The following is a 25,018-nucleotide window of genomic DNA, read 5'->3' as shown; positions in this document are numbered from 1 at the left end:
ACTGCCTGAAACAATCACAGAGAACTTGAGCGATTTGCTTTCTTTATAACCTTCTTTACGACTCTGTTAACTCTAACTCATGTGCCGCGTTATGCAAAAGGAGCGGTTTTGAAGCATTGGAAATACATGTCTCAATTATTTCCTCCTCCCCCGTTAGTGGTGATTTATCTGTAATGTATACTTACCATCACCGTGTGTAAATGTTAAGTGCTCCAGTAACAAGAATGTGAAAACCGGGATTATCATCATATTATTCGTAATGTACATACATTCTATTGAAAAAATTATGTCTACCAACACCCTCGCACCCGCACCCCCCCCCCCTCCCCCCCCCCCTCCCCCCCCCGCCCCCCCCCACCCCAAAAACATATTGAATACGTGAATTTAAAAAAAAAAAAAAAAGATACAAGATGATAATAGAGCATACATATGCGTACGGTAGCAATAATAAATGAATGCCTAAATGCGTAAATAAGCAATTTGCGTAAAAAGTTAAGCAAGAGAACCAAATGTTGTCATTGAAGATCTATTGACCCAAACGGTAATTTTGTAAATCTCTGACCTTCGCCTATTTATTCCTAAATAGGTACAAACAGAGGTGATCTGAGAGAGATGATGCTCATGCAAATGATACTCTTTGTTGACTGGCGTCATTAATTTTATTGGGGCGCTTGCGAGGTATAATGACAAAGGAAACAGGGAAACAGAAATTGCATACTAATGTTCTGTTTTGCGAATACAATCATCAGCACACCTAGAGAGAGAGAGAGAGAGAGAGAGAGAGAGACGAACTAGAATTTGCTTTGTGCAAAACAGAAATGATTTGGGGAATTTTAAACAGTAATTTTATAATCACACATCAGGTTACTATATATATATATATATACATCTATATATATATATATATATATATATATATATATATATATATATATATATATATAAATATATATATATATATATATATATATATATATATATATATATATATATATATATATATATATATATATTAATGTGTGTATACACATACATATATGCAAATACACACTAACAACATTAACCTAACACATTTTTCATTAATGTCTGTTTTCCGCGGGTCGCTTTTCACGACGCATTCTGATCAAATGCACATTATCAAATTTCGTTACTCTCAATTTTCAATCACGTATAAATTACGAAAATCTTTCAGCCATCTGAGAAGCGGAGTTTGCTAGGATATATGACTGCCCCGGTGATTTAAAGCTTATATCTGCTTTAAGATAATTTATGAAAGTAATATTTAACCAAGGGGGCATCATACATCCAGGTATAAAAATCCAGTTCAATGGCCCAAGCAAACATTAATCCGATATCAGGCAAATGCACCTGATGTGATACTGAATACTTGTTCAATAAAGTTTTTGCGAAAATTTATTTCCTTCATATTCCTCAAGATTAATGTGGTGTTCAGAGATAATGTATAAGTAACCAAATAGTATTGCTATGTTGTAAATTGCCGTACTGGCCTTTCTAAATAATAAATTGAATGCTGTACATATAATTGCTCATAGCCAGGTGAACTTTTTGCCAGTTTCAGCACAGTGTTTGCATACTGGACTCTATACAGGGGAGGTGAAACTAATGTATTAAAAGAAGATCATTTATAATTCTTTAGTGGTTTGACAACTACCAGGGTGAAATACTGCCACTGCAAAACTGGATAATCAGTTACGTAAATTCAGTTCAACAAGAAATAAGGATGTGAGTGTTTTCTTTTCCTACCCCAACCCCCTTCTCCCTCCACGAAAGTAGGTAGGCTAAGGCGCAGTTTGAATCAACATGAAAAGAGGATTTCGCAGCAACAACTAAGCAGCCAAATGTGGGCCAACCTGCATCATGTAGAATATTCTGCACTTGCCTGCAACTTAATGTTGATTTTCAACGACTGGCTAAAAAAAGAAAATTTCTCAAGATTCATCTTGGATGAATTTTTAATAAGTTTACTTTCAAAACAACACGAAATACAACGTTAAACATTGTTTAGACTGACATCTCTTTACACAATAAACTTGACTGTTTACAGAAGATATACACAGTAAAAGGGTTTGGGAACTGAGAGAAGACAGCACTGCTGGTGTTGATATGGGTATTCAAGATACTAAACTGTAACGTCCTGGGACTTGTCTTCCAGTATCAGAGGGGAATTGGACCTTATCCACTTCAACGCCAAGTGAAATAGAGGGTTACTAGTACTGTAATGACATACAGCGATTGCTGGTGATTTGAACATTGTTCATCTCATCATAATATTATTGCAGCTTTTCATTTGGAGGACGACACTCAAAAATCATTTGAATAAACAGCAATTGGCGATTTGTCTACCATTCTCGCTCGAAGAGTAAGACCTTAGGGAAGACTTCGCAACACAGCTCAGCTAAGTCCAGGTAAAACAGAGGACAACTTTCTAATACCCTGGGTATTTCATGATAAGAATTTTGCGACAAACTACCGTCTCACATCTGCCTTAAGCTGTTAAGTTGTAGACTGTAAACAAAAGGGATTCTGGGGATAATAAGTCACTGCCATGACTTCCATGACCTAAACACGACAGAGTGCTGTGGTCTTAAAGGTACATGTAATAAATCAATCACCCACATGTACCATAGGCCATATATGATATATTTGAAGAAACTGAAATAGAGAGAGGTAAGCAGAGCATCCACAGTAATAGCGAGAAGCCAAAAGATTCAGGCGAGTTTAAAGTTCTTGACAAAACAGCCGACAAGAACACTGAATTTATGTAACGATTTTATTTTCCAGGAACAGTCTACCGAAGCGAGTTCAGAAAGGAAACCATGAACAATGTGTTCTTCACTGATGAGCAAAATTATTCTACATTTAAGTTGATTAATCGTCTAATCCATCAAAATATTTACTGGAAGGTCATATGCGACTCCTCAGTGTGATACATACTGGGATAAGCTTCTAGCATCAGATGTAAACTTACAACCGACTTAGGTAAGGGATATTGGTAATTTGAGAAAAAAAAAACTTCAGAATTACCAGAGGAATGGCGGATTAGTAAAACCTACTATATGAGATAAGTAGTATTTGGTACAAAAGTAATAGCTGAATCTGATTCCAAAGGGAAATCCTGATTATAACTAAATAAAATCATGGCTGAAGTGAAGCATATGTAAACAAACCATTTCCAGAGAGAAGAGCATTATGAAGGGGTTGTTCCGCAGAGCAAAGATTACCTTGGCCATCAAGAACTTTCCATATGGAGAAAATATACAAGCAAACACACACACTAACACACTCACGCCATCTATAGGATGAAAAGGCAACTGCTGAAACTAGCATACTCTACCAGAGAATTCCTGCCCCTCGCCAACCCCTGTGGGACATTAGGTTTTTTGAATTATTATCTCAATGTATATTCAATCTTATCTTCAACTCAATTACAGAAATAACTAGTGCTATGTTTGTTTCCCTTTCATTTACTTATTTAATCATTTATTTATTTATTTTTGCAAGGACCATGAACTCATTTATTCCACGTATCATGTTAGCCGTTGGTAAGGCGATGATAAAATCCTAATTTTTTTCTTTATTCGGCTATATTACTTCAGCGTAATCCATCCAAACAAAACCCATCAACTAATTCCAATTAGTAATCTCCTATATATCTATTTTTTAAATATGTAATTCGTTTCCCTAATCAAATATGTCAGATGTGCAAATGTCACTGAAAATGTGCTAAGTAAAAAATTAGATCAAACAAATCCATAACAATCTGATATCTTGAAACACCAAGCGAGAATTAGATGATAAAAGTGAATTTCAAGAGAGAACCAAGAGTATAAAGAAATGTGGATTATAAATCTTCTAAAATAGAGAGGCCAACATCTTATAAGCCGCGCAGAAGGAAAAATAAATCTACATTATCGCAAGAGTTCTCTTTCAGCATCATGCAATTGCGTTCCAAATCTCGTGAATTTTCAGTGAGAGAAATAACACGAAACTTATGATGTTTCCGAATATAAAGTTAATTTGCCGAACTTCGGAAATAGTTAAGGTGCCTTTATGAAAGAAAGAATAACAAACCCCGAAAATTACAGGAAACAAAATTGACAAAGGCCCTTCGTAGCTCAAACATTGTAAGTTCACAAGCTTTTCAAGTGTCTGCAAAGTTTCGAATATAATGAACAACTGTCCTACTTAACTAGTAATTATTACATTTTTTTTTCATAAAGCAAAATTATAACAATTTATTCATTATGAATAAACAAATGAAATTACGGTACCATTGCTCTAACAATAATTGCAGTTTGCTACAAAGTAACTTCAAACTTGAAAGTTTGCATCTGACTTATTCTTAAAAAATTTACGCTGCTTAAGGTACCATATACGATGGGTACGTCATATTTCATAATGTGCATCCCTACTGCAATATGTAGGTATAATGTATTAATAGATATATATAATATATATATATATATATATATATATATATATATATATATATATATATATATATATATATAAAACAATGAAGCACACCAACAGGTCAAGGAATTCATATTATGTATTAGGTTGCAACGTTCGAAGCCAACCAGCAGGCCTCCTTTTCAAGCTACAAAGTAACAATATCTAATTAATACAATAAAATTAAATTAAAATATTAAGATACACCATGTAAGGTACAATAAAACAATCACAGTTAAAAATACAAATAAGGACCAACCGTTGAGTGTGAAGACAGAAAACGTAAACAGTTCACGAGAGGTAAAGAAGTGGAGACGTGACATGGGTGTTCAGTGAGGGGACCAGTTTTTTTTTTTTTTTTTTAATAAACAGTGATTCATTAATTGTTAAAATCAAGCTCAGGCCAAAACCTTGAAGTCCTTGTACTGAATAGAATACCTACATTTATCGGTATGATCCCTTATGTTGGAAAATTCGGGATTAGAAAGCTTAGTGCCAGTTCTATAACTGACAGCTCTATGACTGTCGATTCGGACCTTAAGTAACCTATGTGCGATCCAATATAGGTTCCTCGATTACATGAAGGACAAGTAAGTTAGTAAATAACACATGACGTCATCAATTGATCCAAACGGTCCTTGAAGCTGAAAAGGCTACCGATATTCAGTGGGTTTGTGAGTATAATTTTGATTTTCACGGCAGGGAGATAACCAGATATTAAAGCATAGAGTTCCTTATAAAAGTTGTATCGTGAATAAAAGGAAGGCTGGCATAGAAAGGTAATTTAGGAACGGAGGAGTAGGATGACGTGGAAGGAAAATATTATTTAAAAATTTGGAGACATGCTTAAAGAACAACTGGGTGGGAAAGCAGTTGCTGTTAAAATATTTTTGCAAAAACGTGACTTCATAGCGAAAAGCTTGCCAACTAGAAGACAAAGCAAAGGCTCGGTGAAGCATGGTTAATAAGGCATTAATCTTAGAATCAAGAGAACAAAAACTAAAAATTTGTACCAAGACCAGTGAATGTCTTTTTTCTAAAAACGGAAGTTGAGAAGCCTTAAGAGAAGCGTGTAATTAAGATATCGAAAAAAGGCAACTGATTGTTGGTTTCGTGTTCAATGATGAATTTGATGTTAGGGTGAAATGAGTTTATGAAATTTAAAAAAATCTCGGCGTCAAACTGACTTCTAAAGAGTGCAAACGTGTCGGCAACATACCGTTTATAAAATAGTGGATGGTAACTAAGGAAAAAAGAATCAAACATGTGTCTTCCAGCGAGCAAATGAAGATACCGGCAAAGATGGGGTCCAAGAAGAGAGCCCATAGCCATACCATCAATTTGCGAGCAAGAACAACCATTAAAAACAAAAAAAGGTGTCCCGCACCGCCAGATCTAAAAGTTTCCTAAAATCGTTCTTACAGAACCCGTTAAAAAGAGATACATCTGTAGGATAAAGCTTACTTAAAATAATATCAATGGTCTGTTGTATTGGTACATGTGTAAAAAAAAAATTATAGACTCCACGTCATAGCTTACCATAAAAAGGTCATTATATATATATAATAATATATATATATATATATATATATATAAAATATATATATATATATATATATATATATATATATATATATATATATATATATATATATATATATATATATATATATATATATATATATGACTGGTAAAAATGTTCTGTAACAACAGAGTTCCATCTAATAAAAGGAGCCCATAAAAACACCAAAAATAGAGAAAAAGTACTATATTTCAGAGACTGCTGTCTCCCTCTTCAGGTAGATGAATGAGAAAAGTTTACAGAAAAGGTGGTATTTATACCAAGAGGTCCATCCACAAACAAGCCATTTTAAGTCACCCCCGCTGATAATCTTCCTCTAATCTTCTTAAGGGTGGTTGAATGAAGACGTTGTCGATCGTGTCCGAAATCCATCCTCCTTTTGAGATGTTCATTACCTGCCTCTCTTTTATTAAGGCCGATTCCATCATTTGACTCTTGTACCGGCAGTTGCTGCTATAAATTACACGTGACAAATTCCAGTTGTTATTCTATGGTTATGTTCATTTATATGGTTGAAAATAGCCGAGTTCTGTTGTCCATACCTAACTGACCGTTTGTGTTGTATTAATCTCTGGGGAAGGGATTTACCTGTAAATCCGATGTAAGATTGGTCACAGTCCTGGCATGGGATTTCGTATACCCCAGAGAGTCCTTTGGAGATGTCTTTTGTTGGACGTTAATCAGGGATTTGGCTAAGAGAATAACCAACCCCCTCGGAAAATCGAACCCTTTTGTATTTACTTACCCAAACACCTTAGCCAAATCCCTGATTAACGTCCAACAAAAGACATCTCCAAAGGACTCTGGGGTATACGAAATCCCATGCCAGGACTGTGACCAATCTTACATCGGATTTACAGGTAAATCCCTTCCCCAGAGATTAATACACCACAAACGGTCAGTTAGGTATGGACAACAGAACTCGGCTATTTTCAATCATATAAATGAACATAACCATAGAATAAACTGGAATTTGTCACGTGTCATTTTATAGCAGCAACTGCCGGTACAAGAGTCAAATGATGGAATCGGCCTTAAATAAAAGAGCGGCAGGTAATGAACATCTCAAAAGGAGGATGGATTTCGGACACGATCGACAACGTCTTCATTCAACCAACCCTTAAGAAGATTAGAGGAAGATTATCAGCGGGGTGACTTAAAAATGGCTTGTTTGTGGATGGACCTCTTGGTATAAAATACCACCTTTTCTGTAAACTTTTCTCATTCATCTACCTGAAGAGGGAGACAGCAGTCTCTGAAATATAGTACTTTTTCTCTATTTTGGTGTTTTTATGGGCTCCTTTTATTAGATATATATATATATATATATAATATTATATATATATATATATATAGTATATATATATATATATATATATATATATGATGGGTAAGACGTATCTCATTATGTCCATCCCTGCTGTAATATGTATAATATATTGCTAAATAATATACCCTACGGTATTTTGATTAATGACTATCCCTTTATCGTCATGCTTCAAAGAAATTACGTTGCAGAGATTTTTTTCGATGCATTCTCAACAACAAATGTGCATGAGCATATATTGCTGCTTTCAATGTTCGCTTAGGTCAAAATTACGAATATCGCTCATCCATTTGAGAAGCGGCGTCTGCTAATGAAATACGTCCGACTCAGCTGTGTCAAAAGATTACATTTTCCTTTAAACTTCAGAAGGCAATATTTATGCAGATGTTAAGCGTCATACGTCCAAGTAAAAAAATAATACCGTTAAATGGGCTCTGAAATAAAATCATCAGAAATGTATCACTCGCACCTTAAGGCATGCTAAATGGTGTTGGAATAAATCTATAAACGAAAAATGTCTTCGGCATAATCTCTTCTTAACGATGACTTTGGTGTTTCGAGATACGATGAGACAATGGAGTTAAGAATCAAATGGAATTATGTACTGTAGTAATGTATATACTGCGTCACTGAAATTCTAAGTAATAACCGAAATGTTGCATAATAGTCAGTTTTCGAAAAAATTAATTTGTGATCTCAACGAGTCATTAATGTATATATATATATATATATATATATATATATATATATATATATATATATATATATATATATATATATATATATATAACTGGGTATGTTGTCGTTTCTGGAAAACTTCAATTTAAGGAGGAACAGGATAGCCAGAAGACGTGGTAATATTCCAGACATTATTATTTCCTTAAAATAAAACAAGGGCACTGCCGAGCTTTCGGGAATACATTGCTTTTCCCATCATCAGGGTCATTTATCTATAAAATGATACAAAAAAGAGAAACAGTAAGAACTATATTGATTGACTATATCTAAAAACATGACAATACTTTAAAATACATAACATGAAGTAAAAAAGGAACATAAAATACACAGCACAAAGTAAAACAGAAATATACTGAGAGCAAAAACAAAAACATGAATATTCAGAGTAAAAAATAAAAAATAAAATGATGATACTGTAGTACAAAATATTGGAGAACCTACTGTTCATGTCGTGGTTAAATGACAACTGGGCGAGTTACAAAACTGCGAATGAAATGGGCAGAAGTGGTGTGGGTAAAAGAGAGAGAGAGAGAGTAGAAGGGAGAGAAAAAAAAAAGAAAAAAAAAAAAACAAAAAAACAAACAAACAAGCAAATTATGCAATGAACAAAGGAACAGAGGTGGTTTGGTTATTGAGTGTTGGAGATTGTTGTTTAATATGGAGGGACTCTAAAAGGGAAGTGAATGGCTGTTTTTTGTTTGTCCGAGTATTTCAAAATCGCTGTACGTGATGTGATGGTGACAGGATGTGGCATGAAGTCTAATTGCACTATTTTCTTTTTTGCTTAAAGGTGGTAAGCCTGTACGATGACTAACACCCTATGAGAGTCCTAATCGCCACCGTAAGTAGGCGTTTGGAACATCCCACACAAGTCCCAAAATTACATTTTGGGCAATTAAACTTATAAACAGTGCAAGTACGCATCAACTCCGGTAGGGTGTCTTTAAAGTGAAACAGTCTTCCAATTGTTAGCCGGTTATCAAAAATAAATCTGAACTCAACATAAGGGTATAGATGGCTCAAGAATGACAATAATTTACGTTTGAGTGGGCCAGAATTATTAGTGAATGGTAGTGGAACATCACTATCTTTTTGGGAACGGTGCAGACTACAGTTTTTGGCTTAAAAATATTGTCTAAAAAATTCTTAAGGATTTTATTGAACATGTTCAGGGGATAGCAATTATTCTTAAAATAAGGAAAGGTGAAAAGGTGTAGTGATACTGAATCGCAATGATTACATTGGAAAAATGAGTAAAATTCGTTGAAGTAGGTGTTCCAGAATTTAGTACCATTTTACTCTGAATATTCATGTTTTATTTTTCGCTCTCAGTATATTTCTGTATTTTACGTAATCTCTTTTAACTTGTCATTGCTCTTTTATGATTTGCAGGTAACTTAGTTTTTATGTTCCTTTTTTACTTTGTGTTGTATTTTATGTTCCTTTTTTTTACTTTGTGTTATGTATTTTAAAGTATTGTCATGTTTTTAGATATAGTCAATCAATATAGTTCTTACTGTTTCTCTTTTTTGTATCATTTTATAGATAAGTGATCCTGGTGATGGGAAAAGCAATGTATTCCTGAAAGCTCGGTAGTGCCCTTCTTTATTTTAAGGAAAGTAATAATGTCTGAAATATTACCACGTCTTTTGGCTATCCGTTCCTCCTTATATACAATATATATATATATATATATCCCCCTATATATATATATATATATATAAATATATATATATAATATATATGTGTGTGTGTGTGTGTGTGTGTGTATATATGTGTATCTATATATATATATATATATATATATATATATATATATATATACTATATATATATATATATATGAAATATATATATAATATATATATATATATATATATATATATATATATATATATATATATATATATTTCATATACATATATAATATATATATATATTTATATATATATATATATATATATATATATATATATATACATACATATATATATATAATAAGTGTGTGTGTGTATGCGCATTAGGCTACAAATGTCCTTCAATATCTAATTCGCTCTACCTCTGAATCAATCTATTTTCATATATGTTGGCCGAAGTTGAACATATATACAAATATAATAATTCCGATGTAAAGTGAATTAGATATTAAACGGACATTTGTAGCTTAATAAGTATATGTGGATCACGGTGATGTGATATGACTAACATTATATCTATATCTATATATATATATATATAATATATATATATATATGTGTGTGTGTGTGTGTGTGTGTGTGTGTGTGTGTGTGTGTGTGTGTATGCATAATATATATTAGACACCTATATCTTCGTCGGCTTCATAGGGGATGGCACCAAAAGGGAACATACTATCTGTTTCAAAGCAGTCATCAGGGAGGAGGTTGCAGGCCAAACGCGTTTTCTTAGCCCTAAGCAAGAGTTGATACTAATTGACATGTGGGCAGACTTATTGTGGACAGTCGAGATTCTGTGGCCCTTGGAACTATCAAGCAAACAAATGACTGAAACAGGACCAGTCAGCTATGGCGTATTCAGCTGAATACGCGTGACACGGGTGTTCGGTGGGGTTCCAGTACCTACACCTTTTCTATTCTCGTCATGGCCTTGTAATGAAAAATAATCACTACATTGAGGTAGGGAATGCTCATATAAATGAAGCCAAGGGAGACCAGAAGAGCGTCATATTTCAGGTAAGTGAACGTATTTGTGGTTAAACTCTTGCAAAAAAAAATATATGAAATATCAGTATTTTTTGTCCTTTTACTCATAAAATGTCAGTATTTTTTATCCTTTTACTCAACAAATGTCAGTATTTTTTGTTCTTTTACTCTGAAATACATAAGGGAATTCATATAAATACAATCAAATTTTTCAAAATAAGATCTACTGACCTCGAAGTGAACGATAAAAAACCGATACAATTTACGTGTTATGAAAAACTGCCAGAGTATATCGTTCATTTCTGGTCAACATGAGAGACTTCTTTCACTAATAAACATTCCCATTATTATTCCTCTGTAAATTGCAGACAAAGGAAAAAGCTGTACCACCCCACCAACAAACTCACAAAAAAAAAAAAAAAAAAAAAATTAAATAAAATAAAACCCAATCGCAAGTGATCAGAGGGGCATAACATATCTATGGCTTCAGTTCGTCCAAATCCATCCAAGGTCGTAGAGTGAAACTCATCTTCGTTGGAACTAATGATTAAAGTGATTAATTCAAGGAGGGTACGAATTAGAGGTCTTCCCTTTTAATCGGACGATTAATTTTCCGCTTAAAAGTCGAATTGGGAGGAAGTTTTACGAAGTTTTATTGGTGTTATCTGTGATTAGAATGAAATGAAGGGCGACAGGATTGTGGTATTCATTTTTACTTTTTTCGTTTTTGAGGTAATATGTAAAGCAGAGACTTGCATGTATTCCTGTGTGTCAACGCATTTTTTTACATCTGTTTCCTTTTACCTTTACATTTACCATACTCTGCAATTCATGATTTCCTTCGGGAGATGAATTTGTTTGAACAGAGATTACATTAACTGTCAATTACAAATTTCACGATCACTTGGTTGATTGATATGAACAAATTCGTTCGATCTTCTGCTTAACAACAATGCATTAAAAAAAATTCCACCCGCATTTTTTTTTTTTTTTTTTTTTTTTTTTTTTTTGAGTCCAGTATGAGACAATCGCTATTTGAATCGTCCTCGTGGCTGTAAGAACACACTCACTCTCTCTCTCTCTCTCTCTCTCTCTCTCTCTCTCTCTCTCTCTTGACCTATTTTATCTTCAAATGTTTAAGCATACTTGGAACGGTTTTTGCTTGTTAAATATTTTTTTTTAAATTACTAAAATACTTCTTTAGATTTTCGTCTGCAAATGAGAGAGAGAGAGAGAGAGAGAGGAGGAGAGAGAGAGAGAGAGAGAGAGAGAGCGATTTTGGATTTGTTTTGACTAAATAAAGCTTTACTTCGTCCAGAATAAATAAACATCAGTTTTGTAAATCAAATGTTAGTAGATTATAAATGTTAACACCGACAACAATAAGACAATCGATTTTCATATCTACACGTACACCAAAACTCCTACGCCCCGTAGGGGGATAGTGCCGTCAGTGCACCTCATGCGGTGCCCTGTAGGCATTACTTAACTCCGTCCATAGTCTCTTTCTTCCTTCTTGCTATACAGAGTAACGGTGAGGTTTTCCTCTTGCTACCCATTTCAAATCTTTCTACTCTCAATTTCCGTTTCAGCGCTGAATGAACCTCATAGGTCCCAGTGCTTAGGCCTCTGGCCTAAATCCTAAATTCCTTTCCAGTCCAGAACTCCTACTGATCAAAGTCTGAAACTGCGCCTTGGGACGGGGTGTCCCTGGGATATTCGACTTCTCCTGAGTGTGGTGAGAGAGCAGGAAACACAAGCAGACTGTCAACGTCCTCACAAAGAAACTACAATCCCGATATAGTTATTCTGTTAAGTTAACTGCACAATGATCGTTTTCTAAATCGCTTCTTCGATGGGGAATAAAGAAAAGCATTTCATTTGTTGAAAGGTTCGATAAAAACGAGCGTTTATTTACTAACAGGGTGAAACTAACACCTACAGTGCCTAACTACCCCATACTGAACTCAAAAGACCACTTTCTAAAAGTGATAATAGAACCAACATTCATGTTGATTAACAAGTAGCGAGAAGGTATCATATTCTTACATAAATTCTTCTCTATGAACTGAAGATTTTGGCTCAATTACTTTCAATCTGATATTTTATTTCACCTTCTATTTTATCTCTGTTTACAAAACAAAGAAATAGGTTTAAAATATTGTAAAAATGTCAAAATCGTTTATTCCACCTATACTTGATAACCATTCCTTGATTTTTTATTTAATAATGTTGGTTTCCCATTCTCTATATACACCATTTTAAGATATGAAGTTATTGAGAGTTTCTCCTTTTAGGGCATTTAAATTTTATCAATTAATTCTTGGATCCGGTTTGTTTTTGTCAAAGGTTAATATCGTGAGTGATATGTCACTTTCAATTTTTTTCTTAGCCTAGCCTTTTTCGCTTGTATTCTCTTGCGTCTATTTGGCTCTGTGTTTGTGCAAAAATATTCACATTTACTAGTAAATAATTGCAATACCCTGCAAGAAAAAACACTGAAATTCCTCCGTCGATGTGGGATGCTGATGTACGAATAAAAGCATTTCTGTTTAAACCACAATAATGCTGCATATTATTCAATGGCCCAATGCAGATGATAATTCGAAAATGAAATATGGATTAACAGCCACTGCATCCAGGTTCAAATTCAAGGAAAACTAACTGAAATGCACTTTTGCTTTTATATTGTTATTCAAGATATAGACATTTTAATTGCTTATCACTTGTCAAATAGAACCGGTTCGTTTGCTTTGCGTCAATATTTCACCCACTTCATGCAGGACGAACAAGGTTTAAGTTTTGCATTAATAATATTTGTTAGCACAGTTTCTCATGCACAGAGAGAGAGAGAGAGAGAGAGAGAGAGAGAGAGAGAGAGAGAGAGAGGTGTCTACGCTTTATCAGGTAAACTACAGAACTGCCAATCACGTAAATTAACACCTCTTCACATTTCAAATTCCGTAGTGTTGCCTCTTAGGTTACGATTAAGCACTTCAATGAAAATGAACACTTTCTTTTCACCCCCCTGAAACAATAAAAAATAATTTTGTTTATTCATTGATGTGTATTTCATTTATTCCACCACATTAAGCAACAAAACCCCAAATGAAAAATTACTGTTAATAAACTACAGAATGATAACTCGGTTAAAATATTCTGTAAATTTTAAAAAGACTGGAGACTTTTCAAGACTGGATAACGAAATCCCTGTTATCTATTATGCTTCATCTTTTATGGCATTAATTGATGCTGCTGCAATAATAATAATAATAATAATAAGAATAATAATGTCTTTTGATATACAAATACAAACTCACATAAAAACTATTAATTATTTTGATACTCAAATGCAAATCACGCCATATAATAATAATAATAATAATAATAATAATAATAATAATAATAATAATAATAATAATAATAATAATAATAATAATAATAATAATATTATAATAATAATAATAATATTTATAATATAATAATAATAATAATAATAATAATAATAATAATAAAATAATAATAATAATAACGGCCTTCCACAGAGAATTCATGGAGCATAAAAACCTATGAAACATCGTAATGAGGTTTCCACGCCATCAGACGATTGGGGTTAATATCCAATGCATGAGTAATAGCATCCGGTAAATGTCACAAGCTATCTTATTGCAATATTTACTCATTCGGTGTAAATATTGAGGGAGTCATTTCATCAATAACTAATAATAACAGAAACTGAGCATTTCAGATTCGACTGACTGGTTCCGCTATTTCTGCGATGATATTTTCAGAGATTGCTATAAAGAAGGTTCTAAAGGTACTTCATATTAAATGCGAAAATAAATTCATATATATATATATATATATATATATATATATATATATATATATATATATATATATATATATATATATATATATTCATTTTATATCCGATTCGCTCTACCTCTGAAATGTTACCGAAAAGGAATTGTAATTGATAAGTGATAGTCACGTGATGGACTCGATCCAGCGCCGGTACCTATCTCTGATTCAGTGCCCACTGAAAAGTGCTCTACCAACAACGCTGTTAATTAAGAAACGGTATCCGACTCCGCCATACAAAATCCCCATCGAATGCGGGTGTTTGTATTACTTGGTGTCCGCATCAACCAACCTCCTTCCCGACAGCCAATTGGTACTTTTGAAACACCCACCCTTACATAAAGACCCAAAGGAGACAACGACCCATATGATCTACCGTTTACAAAGCGTCCGAAATATGTCCGCGTAACCTAGACTTCCTTAATCATAAACACTAACCATATATATATATATATATATATATACATATATATATATATATATATATATATATATATATATATATATATACATATATATATATATATATATATATATATATATATATATATATATATATATATATATATATATATATATATATATATCAATAAATCCCTGCGAAATTGCTCCAGGGCAAAAGGGAGAGCTGCTGGCAACATATACTTATAGAGGGAAAACGCTTCCAGCCTTTCCTTGTTTCTCAGAAGTAAACAGAAGAAAAAAAATATTGCCAAATAAAATAGCTGCCGTAAGTAATCCCACAGACTTTAAAAAATGTCTGAGAGAAAGTATGCACTAACAGTGTGTGTGTGTGTGTGTGTGTGTTTATGTGTGTATACAAACATTTATTCTGCGCACATATTGTTCCTTGGTACTCGCTTCGTTCAAAAGGAATACAAGAAGGCAAGCTAAACCAAGAGTACTATAAACTAGCCTTTCTGTAATGACATTGGTATAAATAAATCCCAAATGATACACCCAACTGCTGGTTTATACAGGAGCGAATGACCCAAACAACAATGGACTGTTTCCAGGGGGACACGGAGAATTGATGACTCCGGTCAGAGCTCCATGGAAAAACGGAATTCTCGTTCTTAACGTCAAGTCCCAGTGAGGAATGGGACAATATAGCCCCCCTATCCATGAACCGTCTATTCTTTATTCGCTTTCCATCTGACCATATTGTTGAACGCTCCTGTAGGCAAATTTATAAATGGTTTCAATACCGAGGTGATAGGAAGAGAGCACTTTTAAAGAAAAATATTGTCCCATATTTGATAGTTGCTCAATGAATTTGTCATAACAGTTTCACAAGCTATTTTTTATGGGGCTGTAACGTTTGATGACTATTGCCTTCAGCCTAAGATTCATACAATATACTTCTGCGTTGTAGGTGTTTTCTATTTTCATGTGATAGGAAATTTGCAATTATTCCATTTATCTCTTCAAAAAGTCTTGATTTATTGATAAGAAAATTCAGGAAGCGCGACCTCTCCCGTGACCTTCACTTACCCTTTTCCAGTCTAATTTACTTCAATGAATTTCAGTGCTGTTTTAAGCAGTTTTGATTTGGGATTAAAACGTGCACAATTCATGATACATTTGGGTGCATATACCTCTTTTCTTCGGTTGAATTACAAGATCAAAGTCTTAGGGAGAATATGTGATGTGCTCGTGCGCGCACACACATACACACACACTCTAACACACACACACACACACACACACACACACACACATATATATATATAGATATATATATATATATATATATAATATTATATAGATATATATATATATATCATACATATAGTGTTAATGCGTTAATATTATTATTCTCATATCTAAAAGGTATTTTTAAAATCATGCTCTCTCTCTCTCTCTCTCTCTCTCTCCCTCTCTCCTCTCTCTCTCTCTCTCTCTCGTAGATATATAAGAATAACAATATTGACGCACATTAGGAACTCTGGAATGTCGATTCCAAATTATGACTTTTGCAACATACAATGCGTGTTAAAGGATCAACTCTCCATAAAGAACACTTGGCTCTTGGATTCTACGACTGCCTGAAACAATCACAGAGAACTTGAGCGATTTGCTTTCTTTATAACCTTCTTTACGACTCTGTTAACTCTAACTCATGTGCCGCGTTATGCAAAAGGAGCGGTTTTGAAGCATTGAAATACATGTCTCAATATTCTTCCCCCGTTAGTGGTGATTATCTGTAATGTATACTTACCATCACCGTGTGTAAATGTTAAGTGCTCCAGTAACAAGAATGTGAAAAACCGGGATTATCATCATTATTATTCGTAATGTACATACATTTCTTATGAAAAAATTATGTCTACCAACACCCCCCCCCCCCCACCCCCACACCAAATAAAAACATATTGAATACGTGAATTTTAAAAAAAAAGATACAAGATGATAATAGAGCATACATTTGCGTACGGTAGCAATAATAAATGAATGCCTAAATGCGTATATAAGCAATTTGCGTAAAAAGTTAAGCAAGAGAAACAATGATGTCATTGAAGATCTATTAACCCAAACGGTAATTTTGTAAATCTCTGACCTTCGCCTACTTATTCCTAAATAGGACAAACAGAGTGTCTGAGAGAGATGATGCTCTTCATGAAATGATACTCGTTGTTAAATGGCGTCATTAATTTTATAGGGGCGCTTGCGAGGTATAATGACAAAGGAAACAGGGAAACAGAAATTGCATACTAATGTTCAGTTTTGCGAATACAATCATCAGCACACCTACAGAGAGCGCGAGAGAGAGAGCGAGAGAGAGCGAGAGAGAGAGAGAGAGAGAGAGAGAGAGAGAGAGAGAGAGACGAGAGGAACTAGAATTTGCTTTGTGCAAAACAGAAATGATTTGGGGAATTTTAAACAGTAATTTTATAATCACTCACACACATCAGGTTACTATATATATATATATATATATATGTGTGTGTGTGTGTGTGTGTGTGTGTGTGTGTGTATTATATATATATATATATATATAGTATATATATATATATATATATATATATTATATATATATATATGCATACGGGAAAACTTCATTGCCAAGTGCACCTGTCTTTGGTTCAGAATACATATACGGATAGTTGACCTAAAACCATTCCGCTGTCAAGAGAAAAATGTGTTGATATCGACTCTTCCGTACATATTTCTGTCGGATTCAAGATGTGTACTAAAGTCGATATCAACCGTCTCCACCATCACAGTTGATTGGTAAGTTTGCACGACTCAGATTCTTCGTAAATATTGATCCTACAAAAAATCGTAATGAAAATACTTATTAACGCCTAAACCACATCCGAGAATAAATAGAACTCCTCGTTATAATTCTTCTCCAAGTTTCGTATAATTCTACAATGAAGAGTTAGTGCAAAATGAGGTTCGATTGTGTAAACAACTATTGTTAGGGATGTTGTCAGCCAAATTGTCAACGAAAAGCTATATAAGAAGTAAACTGTTTAAATTTGTTGGAAAACAGAAGAAGGGGTAATACTTTAAATTATTTAATCTTAGCAATTTACTAAGCAATATAGCCAGAGCCGCAATGCCAAAATTGCCTAAATGAGACGCTCCGTTTGCGTTTGAGCAATTTATCCGCAATTAAGGAGAACAATTACTCCATTATTGTCAGAGAAGCAATAATGACTCTCTTTTTGTGGGGGAGTCACAGGATCTCTCGGTTGAATTGGGATTGGAATAATATTGCCTCTTTTCTGTCAATTTCCCAACTGGTATTCCTATCTGTCTTCTCTCTATTCCTTTTTTTTTTTATCAGAGAGAGACAGAGAGAAGAGAGCATTTTACTAACCATTTCAGACCCGATGTGGAATCGTTTTTCGGGAATATCTTCAGGGTTATTAGGCGGACAGTTATGACATTGTAACACAATGTTTACAACATCCCCCTCCCCTTAATTTATAATGTTATAGGAGTTGTAGTCAGTGAGAACCCAAACACCTAAGCAAAGGTTCAGATAAGTAGACTTAACCCCTTGGCCCCTTCCCTTTCATCAGTTCCCTCCTTCCCCCACCAACAACCTCCCCCATCCCCTCGAACAGCCACTCTCTCCCTCCTCCCACTCCCTCCTCTTCCCCCTCCAATTCTCCCAGCCCATTCTCTCTCTCTCTTTCTCTCTCTCTCTCTCTCTCTCTCTCTCTCTCACACAATTGCACACAGCGAGATATAAAGTCATACACATAGTTATTCTATAGTAATTTTGTTCAGTAGTTTAAGAATAGAAATGTTGGGTGTAGTAATGAATCTATGGTTAATGGACATAGACTGTTTTGGCTCTATTGGCAGTTTTGAATACAGTATTGGACCAGTTTACTATAAATATTCACTGGCATGAGATCCCAGAAAGTTATTTGTCGCTGGTTACGGAAGGTGTGCTACAATCACGCTGGCCATGACCAAATTGCTTATATTCGCCAATGGATGCAAACTTGTGATTCCACTCCCACTTTTTAATACCTTCAACCCAAGAGAGGAAAGTTGGCACACTGAAAATAAGTCTTAACAGGTAATAATTACCGCAACCTCTTTTCATGTATAGCCTTCTGCAACTAATTTCACGCCAATGACAAGTTTTAGTGAGATTATAGTGATATAAATATCGTGATAACTATCATCAAACCCAAGTCATGAAGTCTGCAAAGGATTATTGGTCCTCTGACAATATCCATGACAGTGTGACCTGTCATTGTCACTTTTGGCTACAATGATGAGGATCAGCTATTCCTTGACAGCGATGTCGATGACAATGAAATCTATGAATTCTTTTATCACTATCCATTAATTTCATTATCCATTAATTCTATAACTAATATAATTATTTTTCAAATTATTACTGACAACAGCTAATTGGGAAAATAAAAATTATGCCCATTTCCTAATCCATCTCATTATATTATACGAACAATCAAACAACTTGTGCAGAAAAACTACCACAAATATTACGTACTTACAATCAACGATCATAAATATAATTTCCCACAACAATTCTTAGGCAACACAGTAGAATGAAGTTAAACATCATAATGGAGCTCATTATCCACAACCACTCAACTCATTGTTGCGAAATACACATTTGAGTTATAATGTGACAAAATCATACGATATAATAATGTACAATGTATCTATTTATAGTCTCTAGTGTTGTTGCGTAATTCAGACGAGAGAGAGAAGAGAGAGAAAGAGAGAGAGGAGGGGTTGGGAGACCTGGATAGGGGAAGAGGGGGAAACCAATGAAGGGGGGGGGCGACTAGTCAACTTATCTGAACCTTTGCTCAGTTTTCCAACTAAGTATATATATATATTTTATATATATATATATATATATATATATAATGTAATATATATATATATATATATATATATATGTATTAAGCAAAAGACGAAAATCTAAAGTAACAGGTCATGGGCACAGAGAGACCCTCGCCGAGTTGAAGAAAAGGGCGATATAAAAGTGAACAGAAAACAATACCAAAGGAAGACTAGGCAATGTATAACGGGAGTTGATGACACAGATTGTTCGATGGATTTAGATATTTCATAGAATCTATCTAGAGAAAAGAGTATTGCTATTCAAAATTTCCAAAACCTTACAAAGTTAGAGGAACAGTTATCCTCAATAGAGGCGATTATATGAACAAAACGGAAATCATTCTGAATGATGAAATCTAAATTTCAGAAAGTTGGTTCCCCAGATCTTCAGAATATCATGAAATGTGGAGGCAGAGTCAGCAACATGTTTACGTTCTCCCTAAACGAGGAAAAGATCATCGATGACCAGACCTACCTATAATTGTTCGTTCGTTACCAGTTCCACCTATGGATTCCTGTACCATGGTCTCTTCCTAAAGTTTACAAAAAAGGAGATCCCTTACGCCCTGTATTAAATATAGTCTTCTATACACACTCCAACTACGGTTTGGTTAAGTTTCAAAACAAATCAATATTCTTCCCAACCTATCAGAAGTTTCAGAAACAAATATTATTGAAAAATTCTAATCTATTTATGGTTAATTTTGGATGTAGAATCATTGTTCACAAACGACCCTGCGTGGAGACAACGAACATTATTGTAATAATATACAAGATTTTTTTTAAATGACACTAGGTTTCATAACTTTATTTGTAGTAGTTTTAAACCACGGCATTTATTTTTAATGCTGAAGTTTATAATTAGGTTGAAGGGATGGTCATGGGTTCCCCCCACCTTTGCCAATATCTTTATATGCTCCCTAGCACTTCATGGAGGACTGTCCGCTGAGGTTTTTACCTTTATTTTACCGTAGGTATGTCAACGATACCTTTGTTGAGTCGAGTCGAGTTCAATATAGAATTTAGGCCAAAGGCCAAGCACTGGAACCTATGAGGTCATTCAGCGCTGAATGGAAATTGACTTTAAAAGGTTTTGAAAAGCGTAGCAGGAGGAAAACCTCGCAGTTGCACTATGAATCAAGTGTTAAGAGAAGGGGAAAAGTAGATGAAGAAAGAGAATATGAAAGGAGGCATAGTAAAAAGGAAACAAAATGGTTGCAGCTAGGGGCCGAAGGCACGCTGCAAAGAACCTTAAGTAATGCGTACAGCACTAGCCCCCTACAGGGACGATACCTTTGTTTTATTAAGACATGAACACAACGGCTCATCCTTTTTGCAGTTTGTCAAACGAACTGCACCCTATTATCAAATTCAAATTGGAGAAAATTTTATAATAAATTTCCCTTTCTTCATATTATGGTATTTATTTAGGGATATCAACTGGCTTCATTAATTAAAAGGCATGTAACGGAAGGCAACTTCACAGGACTAGGTATAGATTTTTATAGCTCTTGTTGTTCAGCTTTTAAACAAATGGGCCTTTTCTACACCCCCCCCCACCCCCCCCCCCCCCCGCTACAAACAGGGAGTTGACTCATACATCCAATCCGTCTTCATTTCATGAAGAGAAACTTTTCTTAACCACAGCTATTTCCAACAAAATTGTTACCCTAAAAATCGCTTTTATAAACTGCTCAGAGACTTGTGGCTTGAGAATTTCCTTACCAGTGCTGACTGCACCTAAAATGAGTGTTTTTTGCAATTTTCCTTTCTAACATCATGATCAATATCGATAAAAACGGCACCTCTCTCATTCAGAAAACGTTTCCTGCTTTGAATGTCTAACTAATGCCAAGATATCCTCTAACTAATGGCTCGCTTTTTACAGTTAAGGATCGTACAGTCGCCCTCTTCACATCCATTACTATATACATATACGTATTATATATATATATATATATATATATATATATATATATATATATATATATATATATATATAGTTTGTATTTTATATATTATATATATATATATATATATATTTATATATATATATATATGTATATATATATATATATATATATATATATATATATATAAATATATATATATATATATATATATATAATATATTTATGTGTGTGTGTGTGTTTAAGTATGTCAGTCAAGTCATCGGTTAACTCAAAAAAGAAAACTGAACCCCAGACATACTACTTTTTTATCAAATAATGACCTAAAAAATTCAGAAATACTAACTGAACATCTCCCAATTAAACTCCATTTAATATGACCACTAAATCATAAGTCATTATCACAACTCCGCAAAAAACAAAAAAAATATTAATTCTCTAACTTAATTCTCCAACAATTAAAAAAAAACTTCACCAAATTTACACACCAGCACACACACTCAGAACCAAGACTGACAGGAACTCCACGTAACAAGCCCAGACCCGAAAATCAAAAAATGTTCTCTCAAGCTCTGATATTTCAACAACCAACAAAACCAGTAAAAAACTCGTTACTGTCTAACAGCAAAAACCCCTCACTGCTCACATAATTAATTACAATGAGACTTAATGTCAAATGCCCATCTATGTAAATCACAACCCCGATAAATTACATCTCCCGACCAAAAAGAAATAAATGCTATTTAAAGCTCAGTCCCCAATTACATCTCTCGTAGGAAAAGGAAAAAAAAAAGAAAAAAAAATAATAACAGCAATAATAATACTGCATTCTCGCCATCACAAAGCACATAATATAGCATGATATACATAACCCTGCGTTTTCCCCAACAAATGCAATATGAAATAGTTACAGGAAAATTTTCCCAACGCAAACTTTCCAAGCTATCGGACACGGCCAGAAAGCAATTTCTCACACATGCACTTTCATGAAATGCTATGGTCAACATTTCCAAGATATTGCCAAAACTCTTGAGCAATCACCACTAGAGGAAAAAGGAGTCAGCATACCGGACTCATCACAGCGTTGTCAGCAAGAATCCACCTGCGGTGGTCGAACTGCAGCATAAAAATGTCTAGTTAGACTTCCAACTTCAGAAACTCATGATTCTCAAAAAAAGGTTCTATACTGACACCAAGTAAGCACATTTCACAAAATTATCTCCAGGATATGACTAATGTGTTCAAAATTTGTCTTGAAGACATAGCTCTCACATGATACTGCCCAATTATATAAAAAATTATCACCTATCCGGGATAAAAAAAAAAAAAAAACTACGGTAAACTCTCAATTCAGCAATTATATGCCTCCAAAAATAACATCTCCATAGGACACAATGCAGTATGCCACTCGCTTCCATTAGTCACGAAACCAAAAAGAACCACAGAACTCTTCTCTTGGCTCAAAAAAACTCCAGGAATTCACCCAAGATGAAATCATAACCAAAAAACAAAAAGGTCACCCCCCAAAGATTAATTCCACCCACATATATATATATATATTCTATATATATATATATATATATATATATATATATATATATATAATATATATATATATATATATATATATATATAAATCACCATATTAATAATAAAACCACTCCAGTGATAAAAATATCTCCTCCATTTAATTAATAACCACCACCATATTCCCTCTTATTTCACCAATAAACCCACATGTTAATAAAACCACCACTCCAGCAATAAAAAAAAATATTCACTCTATTTTACCAATAACTCCATGTGGAATAAAGCAAGTCTCCAAAAGTATTATATCTCTCTAGCAGGATAATCAAAAATGAAACTCCAGCTCCAAGAAAATATGCACTCAAAAGCATCAAGCTGACATACAAAAAATATTGCCACATATCCACAAAAATGTGTCTCCATTTGCAACAAAGATGGCTGCAAAATAATTGTACTAAAACATAGCTCTCCTAGACTATGGAATATTTCCAAAAAAAAAAAAAAATATCCAATGGCCAAAATATATCTCCAATATAATATCTCAATTCTCCAGGAAAATAACTCAATGTTATAGTAAAAAACTATAAACTCTCTGTTTAGTATACTGCTGAAAAAGGGTAAAAAACTCAGCAAATAAAAATTGCCCACAAAATTCTAGAAAAAATCACCAATGTGCCACAACTCATTATAACAAAAACTCCAAATTCAAAGTGTCTAAGCAAAGACTTCTCCATATGCACTACGGCATAGGCCACTAGAAAACTTAACCAAGTTTCCTATCTCTGGCAAAGTTGTCACAAATACAACAAAACTATTGTGCAAGAAACCCACAACTTCTGGAACACAAATATCCAGCAAAAAAAATGTAGTGCCATTTCGTATGCATTAAAAAAAAGAAAAATGCAAAAATTCCCCCATATATCTCTCTGCAATGCATCAAACAGCTGAAATCATAAACAATTCCTCGAACAATGACTCCAAGTCACGAACTGATATTATTCACTTGCACACAATCTGGAGAGAAAAATAAATCAAACTCACCCACGATAGAAAAACTTATGTCTGCGATGGCAAACTTCCAAAAAGGGAAAAAGAAAAAGAAAAATCAACGGCACTGTTATCTATCCCTGTGACTCACATAGATGTCAAGCAATTCTCTGCTGAACTCTTAAAAAAAGAAAAAAAAAGTGTTGTTACTTCCTCCCATATTCACAAAAAATTTCACCACCCTTGATAGCCTTACAACACCCATGTTAGTATATAAAAAAAGAAATCACAGTATTAGTATAAAAAACATCATTAATGTTAATGCTTGCCCATTCACCATTCATTCACAAAATTCACCAGAAGTTCAGACAAAATTCCGCACAATTTACCCAAATTCAGCCAAATTCATCACCCATGAACTACTGACACATTCTCCAAAGTCACAGAAACTCAATAAATAATTAACCACAAAACTTCTCCAATAATTCATTGTAAAATAATTCTACATAATATAATTATCTGTAAAATCATTATAAAATAATCTCCCATGAAATATCTCAAATCTCTCGTAAATATGTCTCAA

Source organism: Macrobrachium nipponense, chromosome 15 (genome assembly GCF_015104395.2).
Source record: "Macrobrachium nipponense isolate FS-2020 chromosome 15, ASM1510439v2, whole genome shotgun sequence".
NCBI classification, from domain to species: Eukaryota; Metazoa; Arthropoda; class Malacostraca; order Decapoda; family Palaemonidae; genus Macrobrachium; species Macrobrachium nipponense.
This window is presented reverse-complemented; position numbering follows the sequence as displayed.